Here is a 17,127-nt window from a genome sequence, read left to right as displayed (position 1 = left end):
AGCTGCACCGTCCTGTTCATACTCCGCCTGTAGTACATTGTGCCCTGGAAGTACTATGGCCATCAGTCGCTGCCATTGTAGTATCAGAGTACAGCTGCACCGTCCTGTTCATACTCCGCCTGTAGTACATTGTGCCCTGGAAGTACTATGGCCATCAGTCGCTGCCATTGTAGTATCAGAGCACAGCTGCACCGTCCTGTTCATACTCCGCCTGTAGTACATTGTGCCCTGGAAGTACTATGGCCATCAGTCGCTGCCATTGTAGTATCAGAGTACAGCTGCACCGTCCTGTTCATACTCCGCCTGTAGTACATTGTGCCCTGGAAGTACTATGGCCATCAGTCGCTGCCATTGTAGTATCAGAGCACAGCTGCACCGTCCTGTACATACTCCGCCTGTGGTACATTGTGCCCTGGAAGTACTATGGCCATCAGCCGCTGCCATTGTAGTATCAGAGCACAGCTGCACCGTCCTGTTCATACTCCGCCTGTGGTGTAGCGTCTGTAGTACATTGGGCCCTGGAAGTACTATGGCCATCAGTCGCTGCCATTGTAGTATCAGAGTACAGCTGCACCGTCCTGTTCATACTCCGCCTGTAGTACATTGTGCCCTGGAAGTACTATGGCCATCAGTCGCTGCCATTGTAGTATCAGAGTACAGCTGCACCGTCCTGTTCATACTCCGCCTGTAGTACATTGTGCCCTGGAAGTACTATGGCCATCAGTCGCTGCCATTGTAGTATCAGAGTACAGCTGCACCGTCCTGTTCATACTCCGCCTGTAGTACATTGTGCCCTGGAAGTACTATGGCCATCAGTCGCTGCCATTGTAGTATCAGAGCACAGCTGCACCGTCCTGTTCATACTCCGCCTGTAGTACATTGTGCCCTGGAAGTACTATGGCCATCAGTCGCTGCCATTGTAGTATCAGAGTACAGCTGCACCGTCCTGTTCATACTCCGCCTGTAGTACATTGTGCCCTGGAAGTACTATGGCCATCAGTCGCTGCCATTGTAGTATCAGAGCACAGCTGCACCGTCCTGTTCATACTCCGCCTGTAGTACATTGTGCCCTGGAAGTACTATGGCCATCAGTCGCTGCCATTGTAGTATCAGAGCACAGCTGCACCGTCCTGTTCATACTCCGCCTGTGGTGTAGCGCCTGTAGTACATTGTGCCCTGGAAGTACTATGGCCATCAGTCGCTGCCATTGTAGTATCAGAGTACAGCTGCACCGTCCTGTTCATACTCCGCCTGTGGTGTAGCGCCTGTAGTACATTGTGCCCTGGAAGTACTATGGCCATCAGTCGCTGCCATTGTAGTATCAGAGTACAGCTGCACCGTCCTGTTCATACTCTGCCTGTAGTACATTGTGCCCTGGAAGTACTATGGTCCTTCAGTCGCTGCCATTGTAGTATCAGAGTACAGCTGCACCGTCCTGTTCATACTCCGCCTGTAGTACATTGTGCCCTGGAAGTACTATGGTCCTTCAGTCGCTGCCATTGTAGTATCAGAGTACAGCTGCACCGTCCTGTACATACTCCGCCTGTAGTACATTGTGCCCTGGAAGTACTATGGTCCTTCAGTCGCTGCCATTGTAGTATCAGAGCACAGCTGCACCGTCCTGTTCATACTCTGCCTGTAGTACATTGTGCCCTGGAAGTACTATGGCCATCAGTCGCTGCCATTGTAGTATCAGAGCACAGCTGCACCGTCCTGTACATACTCCGCCTGTAGTACATTGTGCCCTGGAAGTACTATGGCCATCAGTCGCTGCCATTGTAGTATCAGAGCACAGCTGCACCGTCCTGTACATACTCCGCCTGTAGTACATTGTGCCCTGGAAGTACTATGGCCATCAGTCGCTGCCATTGTAGCATCAGAGCACAGCTGCACCGTCCTGTACATACTCCGCCTGTAGTACATTGTGCCCTGGAAGTACTGTGGTCTTCAGTCGCTGCCATTGTAGTATCAGAGTACAGCTGCACCGTCCTGTTCATACTCCGCCTGTAGTACATTGTGCCCTGGAAGTACTATGGCCATCAGTCGCTGCCATTGTAGTATCAGAGTACAGCTGCACCGTCCTGTTCATACTCCGCCTGTAGTACATTGTGCCCTGGAAGTACTATGGCCATCAGTCGCTGCCATTGTAGTATCAGAGCACAGCTGCACCGTCCTGTTCATACTCCGCCTGTAGTACATTGTGCCCTGGAAGTACTATGGCCATCAGTCGCTGCCATTGTAGTATCAGAGTACAGCTGCACCGTCCTGTTCATACTCCGCCTGTAGTACATTGTGCCCTGGAAGTACTATGGCCATCAGTCGCTGCCATTGTAGTATCAGAGCACAGCTGCACCGTCCTGTTCATACTCCGCCTGTAGTACATTGTGCCCTGGAAGTACTATGGCCATCAGTCGCTGCCATTGTAGTATCAGAGCACAGCTGCACCGTCCTGTTCATACTCTGCCTGTGGTGTAGCGCCTGTAGTACATTGTGCACTGGAAGTACTATGGCCATCAGTCGCTGCCATTGTAGTATCAGAGTACAGCTGCAGCGTCCTGTTCATACTCCACCTGTAGTACATTGTGCCCTGGAAGTACTATGGCCATCAGTCGCTGCCATTGTAGTATCAGAGCACAGCTGCACCGTCCTGTTCATACTCTGCCTGTGGTGTAGCGCCTGTAGTACATTGTGCACTGGAAGTACTATGGCCATCAGTCGCTGCCATTGTAGTATCAGAGCACAGCTGCACCGTCCTGTTCATACTCCGCCTGTGGTGTAGCGCCTGTAGTACATTGTGCCCTGGAAGTACTATGGCCATCAGTCGCTGCCATTGTAGTATCAGAGTACAGCTGCACCGTCCTGTTCATACTCTGCCTGTAGTACATTGTGCCCTGGAAGTACTATGGTCCTTCAGTCGCTGCCATTGTAGTATCAGAGTACAGCTGCACCGTCCTGTACATACTCCGCCTGTAGTACATTGTGCCCTGGAAGTACTATGGTCCTTCAGTCGCTGCCATTGTAGTATCAGAGCACAGCTGCACCGTCCTGTACATACTCCACCTGTAGTACATTGTGCCCTGGAAGTACTATGGCCCTCAGTCGCTGCCATTGTAGCATCAGAGCACAGCTGCACCGTCCTGTACATACTCCGCCTGTAGTACATTGTGCCCTGGAAGTACTATGGCCATCAGTCGCTGCCATTGTAGTATCAGAGTACAGCTGCACCGTCCTGTACATACTCCGCCTGTAGTACATTGTGCCCTGGAAGTACTATGGCCATCAGTCGCTGCCATTGTAGTATCAGAGCACAGCTGCACCGTCCTGTACATACTCCGCCTGTAGTACATTGTGCCCTGGAAGTACTATGGCCATCAGTCGCTGCCATTGTAGCATCAGAGCACAGCTGCACCGTCCTGTTCATACTCCGCCTGTAGTACATTGTGCCCTGGAAGTACTATGGTCCTTCAGTCGCTGCCATTGTAGTATCAGAGTACAGCTGCACCGTCCTGTTCATACTCCGCCTGTAGTACATTGTGCCCTGGAAGTACTATGGCCATCAGTCGCTGCCATTGTAGTATCAGAGTACAGCTGCACCGTCCTGTTCATACTCCGCCTGTAGTACATTGTGCCCTGGAAGTACTATGGCCATCAGTCGCTGCCATTGTAGTATCAGAGCACAGCTGCACCGTCCTGTACATACTCCGCCTGTAGTACATTGTGCCCTGGAAGTACTATGGCCATCAGTCGCTGCCATTGTAGCATCAGAGCACAGCTGCACCGTCCTGTTCATACTCCGCCTGTAGTACATTGTGCCCTGGAAGTACTGTGGCCATCAGTCGCTGCCATTGTAGTATCAGAGCACAGCTGCACCGTCCTGTTCATACTCCGCCTGTAGTACATTGTGCCCTGGAAGTACTATGGCCATCAGTCGCTGCCATTGTAGTATCAGAGCACAGCTGCACCGTCCTGTACATACTCCGCCTGTAGTACATTGTGCCCTGGAAGTACTATGGCCATCAGTCGCTGCCATTGTAGCATCAGAGCACAGCTGCACCGTCCTGTTCATACTCCGCCTGTAGTACATTGTGCCCTGGAAGTACTATGGCCATCAGTCGCTGCCATTGTAGCATCAGAGCACAGCTGCACCGTCCTGTTCATACTCCGCCTGTAGTACATTGTGCCCTGGAAGTACTATGGTCCTTCAGTCGCTGCCATTGTAGTATCAGAGCACAGCTGCACCGTCCTGTTCATACTCCGCCTGTAGTACATTGTGCCCTGGAAGTACTATGGTCCTTCAGTCGCTGCCATTGTAGTATCAGAGTACAGCTGCACCGTCCTGTACATACTCCGCCTGTAGTACATTGTGCCCTGGAAGTACTATGGTCCTTCAGTCGCTGCCATTGTAGTATCAGAGTACAGCTGCACCGTCCTGTTCATACTCCGCCTGTGGTGTAGCGCCTGTAGTACATTGTGCCCTGGAAGTACTATGGCCATCAGTCGCTGCCATTGTAGCATCAGAGCACAGCTGCACCGTCCTGTACATACTCCGCCTGTAGTACATTGTGCCCTGGAAGTACTATGGCCATCAGTCGCTGCCATTGTAGTATCAGAGCACAGCTGCACCGTCCTGTTCATACTCCGCCTGTAGTACATTGTGCCCTGGAAGTACTATGGTCTTCAGTCGCTGCCATTGTAGTATCAGAGTACAGCTGCACCGTCCTGTACATACTCCGCCTGTAGTACATTGTGCCCTGGAAGTACTATGGCCATCAGTCGCTGCCATTGTAGTATCAGAGCACAGCTGCACCGTCCTGTTCATACTCCGCCTGTAGTACATTGTGCCCTGGAAGTACTATGGCCATCAGTCGCTGCCATTGTAGCATCAGAGCACAGCTGCACCGTCCTGTTCATACTCCGCCTGTAGTACATTGTGCCCTGGAAGTACTATGGCCATCAGTCGCTGCCATTGTAGTATCAGAGTACAGCTGCACCGTCCTGTTCATACTCCGCCTGTAGTACATTGTGCCCTGGAAGTACTATGGCCATCAGTCGCTGCCATTGTAGTATCAGAGCACAGCTGCACCGTCCTGTACATACTCTGCCTGTAGTACATTGTGCCCTGGAAGTACTATGGTCTTCAGTCGCTGCCATTGTAGTATCAGAGTACAGCTGCACCGTCCTGTTCATACTCCGCCTGTAGTACATTGTGCCCTGGAAGTACTATGGCCTTCAGTCGCTGCCATTGTAGTATCAGAGTACAGCTGCACCGTCCTGTTCATACTCCGCCTGTAGTACATTGTGCCCTGGAAGTACTATGGCCATCAGTCGCTGCCATTGTAGTATCAGAGTACAGCTGCACCGTCCTGTACATACTCTGCCTGTAGTACATTGTGCCCTGGAAGTACTATGGTCTTCAGTCGCTGCCATTGTAGTATCAGAGCACAGCTGCACCGTCCTGTTCATACTCCGCCTGTAGTACATTGTGCCCTGGAAGTACTATGGCCATCAGTCGCTGCCATTGTAGTATCAGAGTACAGCTGCACCGTCCTGTACATACTCTGCCTGTAGTACATTGTGCCCTGGAAGTACTATGGTCCTTCAGTCGCTGCCATTGTAGTATCAGAGCACAGCTGCACCGTCCTGTTCATACTCCGCCTGTAGTACATTGTGCCCTGGAAGTACTGTGGCCATCAGTCGCTGCCATTGTAGTATCAGAGCACAGCTGCACCGTCCTGTACATACTCCGCCTGTAGTACATTGTGCCCTGGAAGTACTATGGCCATCAGTCGCTGCCATTGTAGCATCAGAGCACAGCTGCACCGTCCTGTTCATACTCCGCCTGTAGTACATTGTGCCCTGGAAGTACTATGGCCATCAGTCGCTGCCATTGTAGCATCAGAGCACAGCTGCACCGTCCTGTTCATACTCCGCCTGTAGTACATTGTGCCCTGGAAGTACTATGGTCCTTCAGTCGCTGCCATTGTAGTATCAGAGCACAGCTGCACCGTCCTGTTCATACTCCGCCTGTAGTACATTGTGCCCTGGAAGTACTATGGTCCTTCAGTCGCTGCCATTGTAGTATCAGAGTACAGCTGCACCGTCCTGTACATACTCCGCCTGTAGTACATTGTGCCCTGGAAGTACTATGGTCCTTCAGTCGCTGCCATTGTAGTATCAGAGTACAGCTGCACCGTCCTGTTCATACTCCGCCTGTGGTGTAGCGCCTGTAGTACATTGTGCCCTGGAAGTACTATGGCCATCAGTCGCTGCCATTGTAGCATCAGAGCACAGCTGCACCGTCCTGTACATACTCCGCCTGTGGTACATTGTGCCCTGGAAGTACTATGGCCATCAGTCGCTGCCATTGTAGTATCAGAGTACAGCTGCACCGTCCTGTTCATACTCCGCCTGTAGTACATTGGGCCCTGGAAGTACTATGGCCATCAGTCGCTGCAATTGTATTATCAGAGTACAGCTGCACCGTCCTGTTCATACTCCGCCTGTAGTACATTGTGCCCTGGAAGTACTATGGCCATCAGTCGCTGCCATTGTAGTATCAGAGCACAGCTGCACCGTCCTGTTCATACTCCGCCTGTAGTACATTGTGCCCTGGAAGTACTATGGCCATCAGTCGCTGCCATTGTAGTATCAGAGTACAGCTGCACCGTCCTGTTCATACTCCGCCTGTAGTACATTGTGCCCTGGAAGTACTATGGCCATCAGTCGCTGCCATTGTAGTATCAGAGCACAGCTGCACCGTCCTGTACATACTCTGCCTGTAGTACATTGTGCCCTGGAAGTACTATGGTCTTCAGTCGCTGCCATTGTAGTATCAGAGTACAGCTGCACCGTCCTGTTCATACTCCGCCTGTAGTACATTGTGCCCTGGAAGTACTATGGCCTTCAGTCGCTGCCATTGTAGTATCAGAGTACAGCTGCACCGTCCTGTTCATACTCCGCCTGTGGTGTAGCGCCTGTAGTACATTGTGCCCTGGAAGTACTATGGCCATCAGTCGCTGCCATTGTAGCATCAGAGCACAGCTGCACCGTCCTGTACATACTCCGCCTGTGGTACATTGTGCCCTGGAAGTACTATGGCCATCAGTCGCTGCCATTGTAGTATCAGAGTACAGCTGCACCGTCCTGTTCATACTCCGCCTGTAGTACATTGGGCCCTGGAAGTACTATGGCCATCAGTCGCTGCAATTGTATTATCAGAGTACAGCTGCACCGTCCTGTTCATACTCCGCCTGTAGTACATTGTGCCCTGGAAGTACTATGGCCATCAGTCGCTGCCATTGTAGTATCAGAGCACAGCTGCACCGTCCTGTTCATACTCCGCCTGTAGTACATTGTGCCCTGGAAGTACTATGGCCATCAGTCGCTGCCATTGTAGTATCAGAGTACAGCTGCACCGTCCTGTTCATACTCCGCCTGTAGTACATTGTGCCCTGGAAGTACTATGGCCTTCAGTCGCTGCCATTGTAGTATCAGAGTACAGCTGCACCGTCCTGTTCATACTCCGCCTGTAGTACATTGTGCCCTGGAAGTACTATGGTCTTCAGTCGCTGCCATTGTAGTATCAGAGCACAGCTGCACCGTCCTGTTCATACTCCGCCTGTAGTACATTGGGCCCTGGAAGTACTATGGCCATCAGTCGCTGCCATTGTAGTATCAGAGTACAGCTGCACCGTCCTGTACATACTCTGCCTGTAGTACATTGTGCCCTGGAAGTACTATGGTCTTCAGTCGCTGCCATTGTAGTATCAGAGTACAGCTGCACCGTCCTGTACATACTCTGCCTGTAGTACATTGTGCCCTGGAAGTACTATGGCCATCAGTCGCTGCCATTGTAGTATCAGAGTACAGCTGCACCGTCCTGTACATACTCCGCCTGTGGTACATTGTGCCCTGGAAGTACTATGGCCATCAGTCGCTGCCATTGTAGTATCAGAGTACAGCTGCACCGTCCTGTACATACTCCGCCTGTGGTACATTGTGCCCTGGAAGTACTATGGCCATCAGTCGCTGCCATTGTAGTATCAGAGTACAGCTGCACCGTCCTGTTCATACTCCGCCTGTAGTACATTGTGCCCTGGAAGTACTATGGCCATCAGTCGCTGCCATTGTATTATCAGAGCACAGCTGCACCGTCCTGTTCATACTCCGCCTGTAGTACATTGTGCCCTGGAAGTACTATGGCCATCAGTCGCTGCCATTGTAGTATCAGAGCACAGCTGCACCGTCCTGTTCATACTCCACCTGTAGTACATTGTGCCCTGGAAGTACTATGGCCATCAGTCGCTGCCATTGTATTATCAGAGTACAGCTGCACCGTCCTGTACATACTCTGCCTGTAGTACATTGTGCCCTGGAAGTACTATGGCCACCAGTCGCTGCCATTGTAGTATCAGAGCACAGCTGCACCGTCCTGTACATACTCCGCCTGTAGTACATTGGGCCCTGGAAGTACTATGGCCATCAGTCGCTGCCATTGTAGTATCAGAGTACAGCTGCACCGTCCTGTTCATACTCCGCCTGTAGTACATTGGGCCCTGGAAGTACTATGGTCCTTCAGTCGCTGCCATTGTAGTATCAGAGCACAGCTGCACCGTCCTGTTCATACTCCGCCTGTAGTACATTGTGCCCTGGAAGTACTATGGCCATCAGTCGCTGCCATTGTAGTATCAGAGTACAGCTGCACCGTCCTGTTCATACTCTGCCTGTAGTACATTGTGCCCTGGAAGTACTATGGCCATCAGTCGCTGCCATTGTAGTATCAGAGTACAGCTGCACCGTCCTGTACATACTCTGCCTGTAGTACATTGTGCCCTGGAAGTACTATGGTCATCAGTCGCTGCCATTGTAGTATCAGAGCACAGCTGCACCGTCCTGTTCATACTCCGCCTGTAGTACATTGTGCCCTGGAAGTACTATGGCCATCAGTCGCTGCCATTGTAGTATCAGAGTACAGCTGCACCGTCCTGTTCATACTCCGCCTGTAGTACATTGTGCCCTGGAAGTACTATGGCCATCAGTCGCTGCCATTGTAGTATCAGAGTACAGCTGCACCGTCCTGTTCATACTCCGCCTGTAGTACATTGTGCCCTGGAAGTACTATGGCCATCAGTCGCTGCCATTGTAGTATCAGAGTACAGCTGCACCGTCCTGTTCATACTCCGCCTGTAGTACATTGTGCCCTGGAAGTACTATGGCCATCAGTCGCTGCCATTGTAGCATCAGAGCACAGCTGCACCGTCCTGTTCATACTCCGCCTGTAGTACATTGTGCCCTGGAAGTACTATGGCCATCAGTCGCTGCCATTGTAGTATCAGAGTACAGCTGCACCGTCCTGTTCATACTCCGCCTGTAGTACATTGGGCCCTGGAAGTACTATGGTCCTTCAGTCGCTGCCATTGTGTTATAAGAATGAGGCCAGTAACTTGCTGCACAGCCATGAATACACTGTATATCTGTCACCCCTGGTGGCCGGTGTCCTGTACTGCACGAGACCCCTGTACCTCTATTATACTACTGATGACCAGCTGAATAGGACATGACGTGTGCTAGTCTGGGCGCTGTGCTCTGTTACACGGGAACACGTAGAAGCCATTACATAATGTCATATTTTCCCTCACACCGAACGTCTGCTGATTACTCATTTGTTTTTCTGGGTGATTCTTAGGTTTGTATGGGAGGACAGAGGAGACGGACGTGTACTCTGCACTGTGCATACTCTGTGTCACTGCTGTACATGTCTGTCTGGCTTGTTACCTCACGTGTGCAGAGACGGAGGTGTGCTCAGTGCTGTACATGTCTGTCTGGCTTGTTACCTCACGTGTGCAGAGACGGAGGTGTGCTCAGTGCTGTACATGTCTGTCTGGCTTGTTACCTCACGTGTGCAGAGACGGAGGTGTGCTCAGTGCTGTACATGTCTGTCTGGCTTGTTACCTCACGTGTGCAGAGACGGAGGTGTGCTCAGTGCTATACATGTCTGCCTGGCCTGTTACCGCACATGTGCAGAGAAGGAGGTGTGCTCAGTGCTGTACATGTCTGCCTGGCCTGTTACCGCACATGTGCAGAGAAGGAGGTGTGCTCAGTGCTATACATGTCTGCCTGGCCTGTTACCGCACATGTGCAGAGAAGGAGGTGTGCTCAGTGCTGTACATGTCTGCCTGGCCTGTTACCTCACGTGTGCAGAGACGGAGGTGTGCTCAGTGCTGTACATATCTACCTGGCCTGTTACCTCACGTGTGCAGAGACGGCGTGTGCTCGGTGCTGTACATATCTACCTGGCCTGTTACCTCACGTGTGCAGAGACGGAGGTGTGCTCTGTGCTGTACATATCTGCCTGGCCTGTTACCTCACGTGTGCAGAGACAGCGTGTGCTCGGTGCTGTACATGTCTGCCTGGCCTGTTACCTCACGTGTGGAGAGACAGCGTGTGCTCGGTGCTGTACATGTCTGTCTGTCTGGCTTGTTACCTCACGTGTGCAGAGACTGAGGTGTGCTCGGTGCTGTACATGTCTGCCTGGCCTGTTACCTCACATGTGCAGAGACGGAGGTGTGCTCAGTGCTGTACATGTCTGCCTGGCCTGTTACCTCACATGTGCAGAGACGGAGGTGTGCTCGGTGCTGTACATATCTACCTGGCCTGTTACCTCACGTGTGCAGAGACGGAGGTGTGCTCGGTGCTGTACATATCTGCCTGGCCTGTTACCTCACGTGTGCAGAGACGGCATGTGCTCGGTGCTGTACATATCTACCTGGCCTGTTACCTCGCGTGTGCAGAGACGGAGGTGTGCTCGGTGCTGTACATGTCTGTCTGGCCTGTTACCTCACGTGTGCAGAGACGGAGGTGTGCTCGGTGCTGTACATGTCTGCCTGGCCTGTTACCTCACGTGTGCAGAGACGGAGGTGTGCTCGGTGCTGTACATATCTGCCTGGCCTGTTACCTCACATGTGCAGAGATGGAGGTGTGCTCGGTGCTGTACATATCTGCCTGGCCTGTTACCTCACGTGTGCAGAGACGGAGGTGTGCTCGGTGCTGTACATATCTGCCTGGCCTGTTACCTCACGTGTGCAGAGACGGAGGTGTGCTCAGTGCTATACATGTCTGCCTGGCCTGTTACCTCACATGTGCAGAGACGGAGGTGTGCTCAGTGCTATACATGTCTGCCTGGCCTGTTACCTCACATGTGCAGAGACGGAGGTGTGCTCGGTGCTGTACATGTCTGCCTGGCCTGTTACCTCACGTGTGCAGAGACGGAGGTGTGCTCGGTGCTGTACATATCTGCCTGGCCTGTTACCTCACATGTGCAGAGACGACGTGTGCTTGGTGCTGTACATATCTGCCTGGCCTGTTACCTCACGTGTGCAGAGACGGTGGTGTGCTCGGTGCTGTACATGTCTGCCTGGCCTGTTACCTCATGTGTGCAGAGACGGAGGTGTGCTCAGTGCTATACATGTCTGCCTGGCCTGTTACCTCACATGTGCAGAGACGGAGGTGTGCTCAGTGCTATACATGTCTGCCTGGCCTGTTACCTCACATGTGCAGAGACGGAGGTGTGCTCGGTGCTGTACATATCTGCCTGGCCTGTTACCTCACATGTGCAGAGACGGAGGTGTGCTCTGTGCTGTACATGTCTGCCTGGCCTGTTTCCTCACGTGTGCAGAGACTGAGGTGTGCTCGGTGCTGTACATATCTGCCTGGCCTGTTACCTCATGTGTGCAGAGACGGCGTGTGCTCGGTGCTGTACATATCTACCTGGCCTGTTACCTCACGTGTGCAGAGACGGAGGTGTGCTCGGTGCTGTACATATCTGCCTGGCCTGTTACCTCACGTGTGCAGAGACGGAGGTGTGCTCAGTGCTATACATGTCTGCCTGGCCTGTTACCTCACATGTGCAGAGACGGAGGTGTGCTCAGTGCTATACATGTCTGCCTGGCCTGTTACCTCACATGTGCAGAGACGGAGGTGTGCTCGGTGCTGTACATATCTGCCTGGCCTGTTACCTCACATGTGCAGAGACGGAGGTGTGCTCTGTGCTGTACATGTCTGCCTGGCCTGTTTCCTCACGTGTGCAGAGACTGAGGTGTGCTCGGTGCTGTACATATCTGCCTGGCCTGTTACCTCATGTGTGCAGAGACGGCGTGTGCTCGGTGCTGTACATATCTACCTGGCCTGTTACCTCACGTGTGCAGAGACGGAGGTGTGCTCGGTGCTGTACATATCTGCCTGGCCTGTTACCTCACGTGTGCAGAGACGGAGGTGTGCTCGGTGCTGTACATATCTACCTGGCCTGTTACCTCACGTGTGCAGAGACGGAGGTGTGCTCGGTGCTGTACATATCTACCTGGCCTGTTACCTCACATGTGCAGAGACGGCGTGTGCTCGGCGCTGTACATGTCTGCCTGGCCTGTTACCTCACGTGTGCAGAGACGGAGGTGTGCTCGGTGCTGTACATATCTGCCTGGCCTGTTACCTCATGTGTGCAGAGACGGCGTGTGCTCGGTGCTGTACATATCTGCCTGGCCTGTTACCTCACGTGTGCAGAGACGGAGGTGTGCTCGGTGCTGTACATGTCTGCCTGGCCTGTTACCTCACGTGTGCAGAGACGGAGGTGTGCTCGGTGCTGTACATATCTGCCTGGCCTGTTACCTCACATGTGTGCAGAGACGGAGGATGCCTGGAGAACACTGGCAGGCGGCGTGGCAGGTATGTGTGGCTCTCCCCGCACTCCCTGCTTTGGCTCTGCTCCCAGTTCCAGCTCACTTTCCCTCAGGAGCTTTGGAAATGATTTGTATTATAACCATTCAGATTAATTATGATGTTGAAATGCCGGCGTACAGGGGCAGATGTGACACAGGGGGGGTTGTGGTGGCAGAGGATGTACAGTCACAGATACGAGTATATGGATGTGCCCCTGTGTAATGATGATGGGACAGGCTGCGGCTATGATATGTCGGGCGTCTCGGTGTTATACAGTATATAGGGGTGTCTGACCGCGCACTGATCACCCTCTCACAATGTGTTGTATGTGCCAATGTGACACGTGTTGTGTGAGCGCCTGGGTAATGGCCCAATCAGAGTGTAGTGTTATTCCTGGCACGGGGCGAGGAATGGATTATTTCTCTCTGGCGCGTTGTCTCATGTGTAGCGTTGTCTCATGTAGCTGTTGTCTCGTGTGCAGTGTTGTCTCGTGTAGCTGCCGTTTTGCGTGCAGCGTTGTCTCATGTGTAGTGCGGTCACGTCTGCTGCAGTCTCATGTATATTGGGGGTCATTCCGACCCATTCGCATGCATCGGTTCTTTGCTGTGGTGCGAACGGGTCAGAACTGCGCCGTCTCCGGGCAGCGGCTAGAGGAAAGTGATCGCTAGCGCGATCGCAAGAAGATTGACAGCGGGGAGGTGTTCCGGGGAGTCTACTCGCCATTTTCCGGGCGTGGAGAGCCGAACGCAGGCGTGTCCAGCCATTTGGAGGGCGGTTATCTGACGTCACAGCCGGGACCTTTGTCGCTGGATCCGTTGCGCAGGGTAAGTAAGTCTGACCCTGGTCTTGTTGTGCAGGAAACTTATTTAGCATAGCAGCTGCACAAGCGATCGCAGCCCTGCTATAATATAATACACTCCTCCATAGGCGGCGTCAAGTTGATCGCACAAGCAGAAAAACGTTGCTACGTACGATCCACTCGGAATGAGGGCCATTGATCTTTGAACCTGTAACATTTAATGTGTGCAGACATGAGATTGTGTGTGACTGCTAATGACGTTCTTTACTCCACCAGTCCCCGTTTGTAGCCATTTATGTGGCAGCCTGGCTATTACTTGCAGAATGTTCTGGAAACGATCGGTACAGCCAGGCCTTTCCGTTATCGCAGTATTCTGTTTGCTGCCTATCTAAAAAAACAGAATAATGATTAGAGGCAGTTTTTCTACTTTTTTTTGCATTTTTTGTTTAATTAAATAGAAATTCATAAAATTTTTACAGGTGTGGATTAACAGAAAGACAGTCAAAAGGTCTACAATCAATCAGTCGACACCATATGGTCGACAGGGTCAATAGATATACAGTACAAAAGTTCGACAGGTACAAAAAGTTGATAATCCAACCAAAATGGTTGACACACAAAAGGTCAACACAAGTATTTTATTTTTGTGTTTTGTATGTTTAACCATATATGACCCAAATTAGTTGAAATGCGTTCCCTCGCGGGGTCACTTCTGCGGGCTCCCCTCGCAGGGTCACTTCTGCGGGCTCCCCTCGCGGGCTCACTTCTGCAGGCTCCCCTCGCGGGCTCACTTCTGCGGGCTCCCCTCACCGGCTCACTTCTGCGGGCTCCCCTCGCGGGCTCACTTCTGCGGGCTCCCCTCGCGGGCTCACTTCTGCGGGCTCCCCTCACCGGCTCACTTCTGCGGGCTCCCCTCGCGGGCTCACTTCTGCGGGCTCCCCTCGCGGGCTCACTTCTGCGGGCTCCCCTCACCGGCTCACTTCTGCGGGCTCTCCTCACCGGCTCACTTCTGCGGGCTCCCGTCGCGGGATCACTTCTGCGGGCTCCCGTCGCGGGGTCACTTCTGCGGGCTCCCGTCGCGGGGTCACTTCTGCGGGCTCCCGTCGCGGGGTCACTTCTGCGGGCTCCCGTCGCGGGGTCACTTCTGCGGGCTCCCGTCGCGGGGTCACTTCTGCGGGCTCCCGTCGCGGGGTCACTTCTGCGGGCTCCCGTCGCGGGGTCACTTCTGCGGGCTCCCGTCGCGGGGTCACTTCTGCGGGCTCCCCTCGCGGGGTCACTTCTGCGGGCTCCCCTCGCGGGGTCACTTCTGCGGGCTCCCCTCGCGGGGTCACTTCTGCGGCGTCCCCTCGCGGGGGTCACTTCTGCGGGCTCCCCTCGCGGGGGTCACTTCTGCGGGCTCCCCTCGCGGGGGTCACTTCTGCGGGCTCCCCTCGCGGGGGTCACTTCTGCGGGCTCCCCTCGCTGGCTCACTTCTGCGGGCTCCCCTCGCTGGCTCACTTCTGCGGGCTCCCCTTTGCGGGGTCACTTCTGCGGGCTCCCCTCGCTGGCTCACTTCTGCGGGCTCCCCTTTGCGGGGTCACTTCTGCGGGCTCCCCTCGTTGGCTCACTTCTGCGGGCTCCCCTCGCTGGCTCACTTCTGCGGGCTCCCCTCGCTGGCTCACTTCTGCGGGCTCCCCTCGCTGGCTCACTTCTGCGGGCTCCCCTTTGCGGGGTCACTTCTGCGGGCTCCCCTGTGGTGGGGTCACTTCTGTGGCGTCCTCTCGTGGGGTCACTTCTGTGGCGTGGTGACTCGCTCTGCTTTGCTCACCACAAGGTTATTAAAGGTTTGTGACATGGATAGTAAATTCAGCAAAAGTCGACCATATGTGTGTCAGATATTGTCATGTCGACCTTTTGTACCTGTCGACTGTCTGTCATCCACCGGCCGCTTTTTACATTATCTTACTTTGTAAACAGCGATGCACAAATCCGCCATTTTAATAGTGTCCTGTGCGTTCCTTATGGCCGCTAGCCGCCTTCTATAGGGTCCTGCTAACAACGTTGTCACTTTTGGGGTCCAGGATGGTGTCCCCGTGTTTTCATGCTCTTTTTCCCAGTTTGCTTTTTGGGCAAGCGTCACATAAACCTCGCTGCGAGATGTGCGTCTCGCCATGTCTGATTGTGTTGTGCAAATCTCGGGTGCGTGCATGAAGGCGGAGTGTGCGAATAAACCAGACAGGGGTGACCCTGAGGGAGGGCGCTGGTTACACACACAGATTGCTTTACAGTACGTTCCTGAGTTCTGCTCTGTGTCCCTGTATGTTGGTGCTTCCTCCAGCAGTATGCAGAGGAAATATAACACACAGTGTGTAGCAGGTCTCCTCCAGTTATGGTTCCCGTACATAGCACCCGGTGGCAATAAACACGCACAGAAGCCCAGTCCCCGTTATGTACACTTCTTGGGTAGCTGAAGAAGAGGGCGCTCCCCACTCGCACTCTATACTGGTTTAAAACGCATATAAAGGTTTCTTTTACTCTCACATTTGCCTTTACAGCACAAAATACAAAACCAGATTACAGCAGATATTAGTGACGTGCTGAGTAACAGGAAAGTCCTGAGTCTGTGTGCGAGGGATCTAGAGGTGGGGGGAAGAGAGTTCCATATAACAACCACAAGGTGGTCCCGAGAAACGAAATAGGACCCAAAGAAACCTTTATTGGATTCTCGCTGTGTCTAATAATGTGAGTGAGGGTACGCCCATCATATTCTGGGGCGATAAAAGATACCTTCGTGTGCATCATATACTGCTGAATAGCGTGAGTGGGGTATGCCCGTCATTACATATCTTCACGTGTATAAGGATTTGGAGAGAGTGTGTTTAAAGCACTTTGGTGGGAATTCCGTTGTTGTTTCCGCTGGCAGCCAGCAGATGGCGCCCAACAGAGCTATTCAATTGCAGCTCCGATCGGGCATGATCAGCTGCCAGCGCCGGCATTTAAGCTCGCATTCCCTGGGATGGCTAGCTGAAATAAACAAAAAGTGACCCGTTCAAGCGCTGGACTTTTCGCGTCGCACCCATTAGTTTAGTCGGGTTTTGCTGCTTTACGCGGCTGAACATGACACTAATTGGCGTGATAAGCACTATAACCGGCATCAATTGAATAAACTCCCAGTAAATGTGAGTGCCTTCTGCAAGCTCGCATCTAATTGAATTCCCCCCCAAAACGTTTTTCTTCGTAATGCAATTTCTGGAACTTTTATTTTGCTGTGAATACAGCGCTGGATGCTCGCCTTCTGTTGTAGTCACGTGTGATTGGTGTAGGTGTGCGCTGATGAAAAGGCGCTAAGCGGGGATATCACCTTGTATAAAAGTCATTTTATTTTACTGTTTGGCTGCTGTATAATGACCCAGACAGCGAAAAGTCTGCGCTGATTGCGGCTGTACATCTGATGGCGCTAAGGGCCAGCTCCCATTGCTGGACTGTACCGCCTTTTCCAGCAGATTGCCCTCATCCTGGTACTTCGGGCTCAGGGCATAGATGGCAGGTGGGAAATCCATTTTGGGAACATGGCACCCCTCTGGCGACAGGGCGTTTTGGAAGTAAAATCCGTATGTGTCTGTATATATTCCCTTGTG

The 17,127-nt window shown here is 52.9% G+C and overlaps 1 protein-coding gene across 3 annotated transcripts in view; it reads left to right on the top strand.

Annotated features, from left to right (window-relative positions):
- The window catches only part of NBEAL1 (neurobeachin like 1), a 410,517-nt gene that overhangs the window by 58,937 nt on the left and 334,453 nt on the right, over positions 1 to 17,127 (top strand). The window lies entirely within an intron of this gene.

Source organism: Pseudophryne corroboree, chromosome 7 (genome assembly GCF_028390025.1).
Source record: "Pseudophryne corroboree isolate aPseCor3 chromosome 7, aPseCor3.hap2, whole genome shotgun sequence".
Classification (NCBI taxonomy): domain Eukaryota; kingdom Metazoa; phylum Chordata; class Amphibia; order Anura; family Myobatrachidae; genus Pseudophryne; species Pseudophryne corroboree.
Note: the sequence above shows the minus strand (reverse complement) of the source record. Positions and strands in the feature narration are given on the sequence as shown.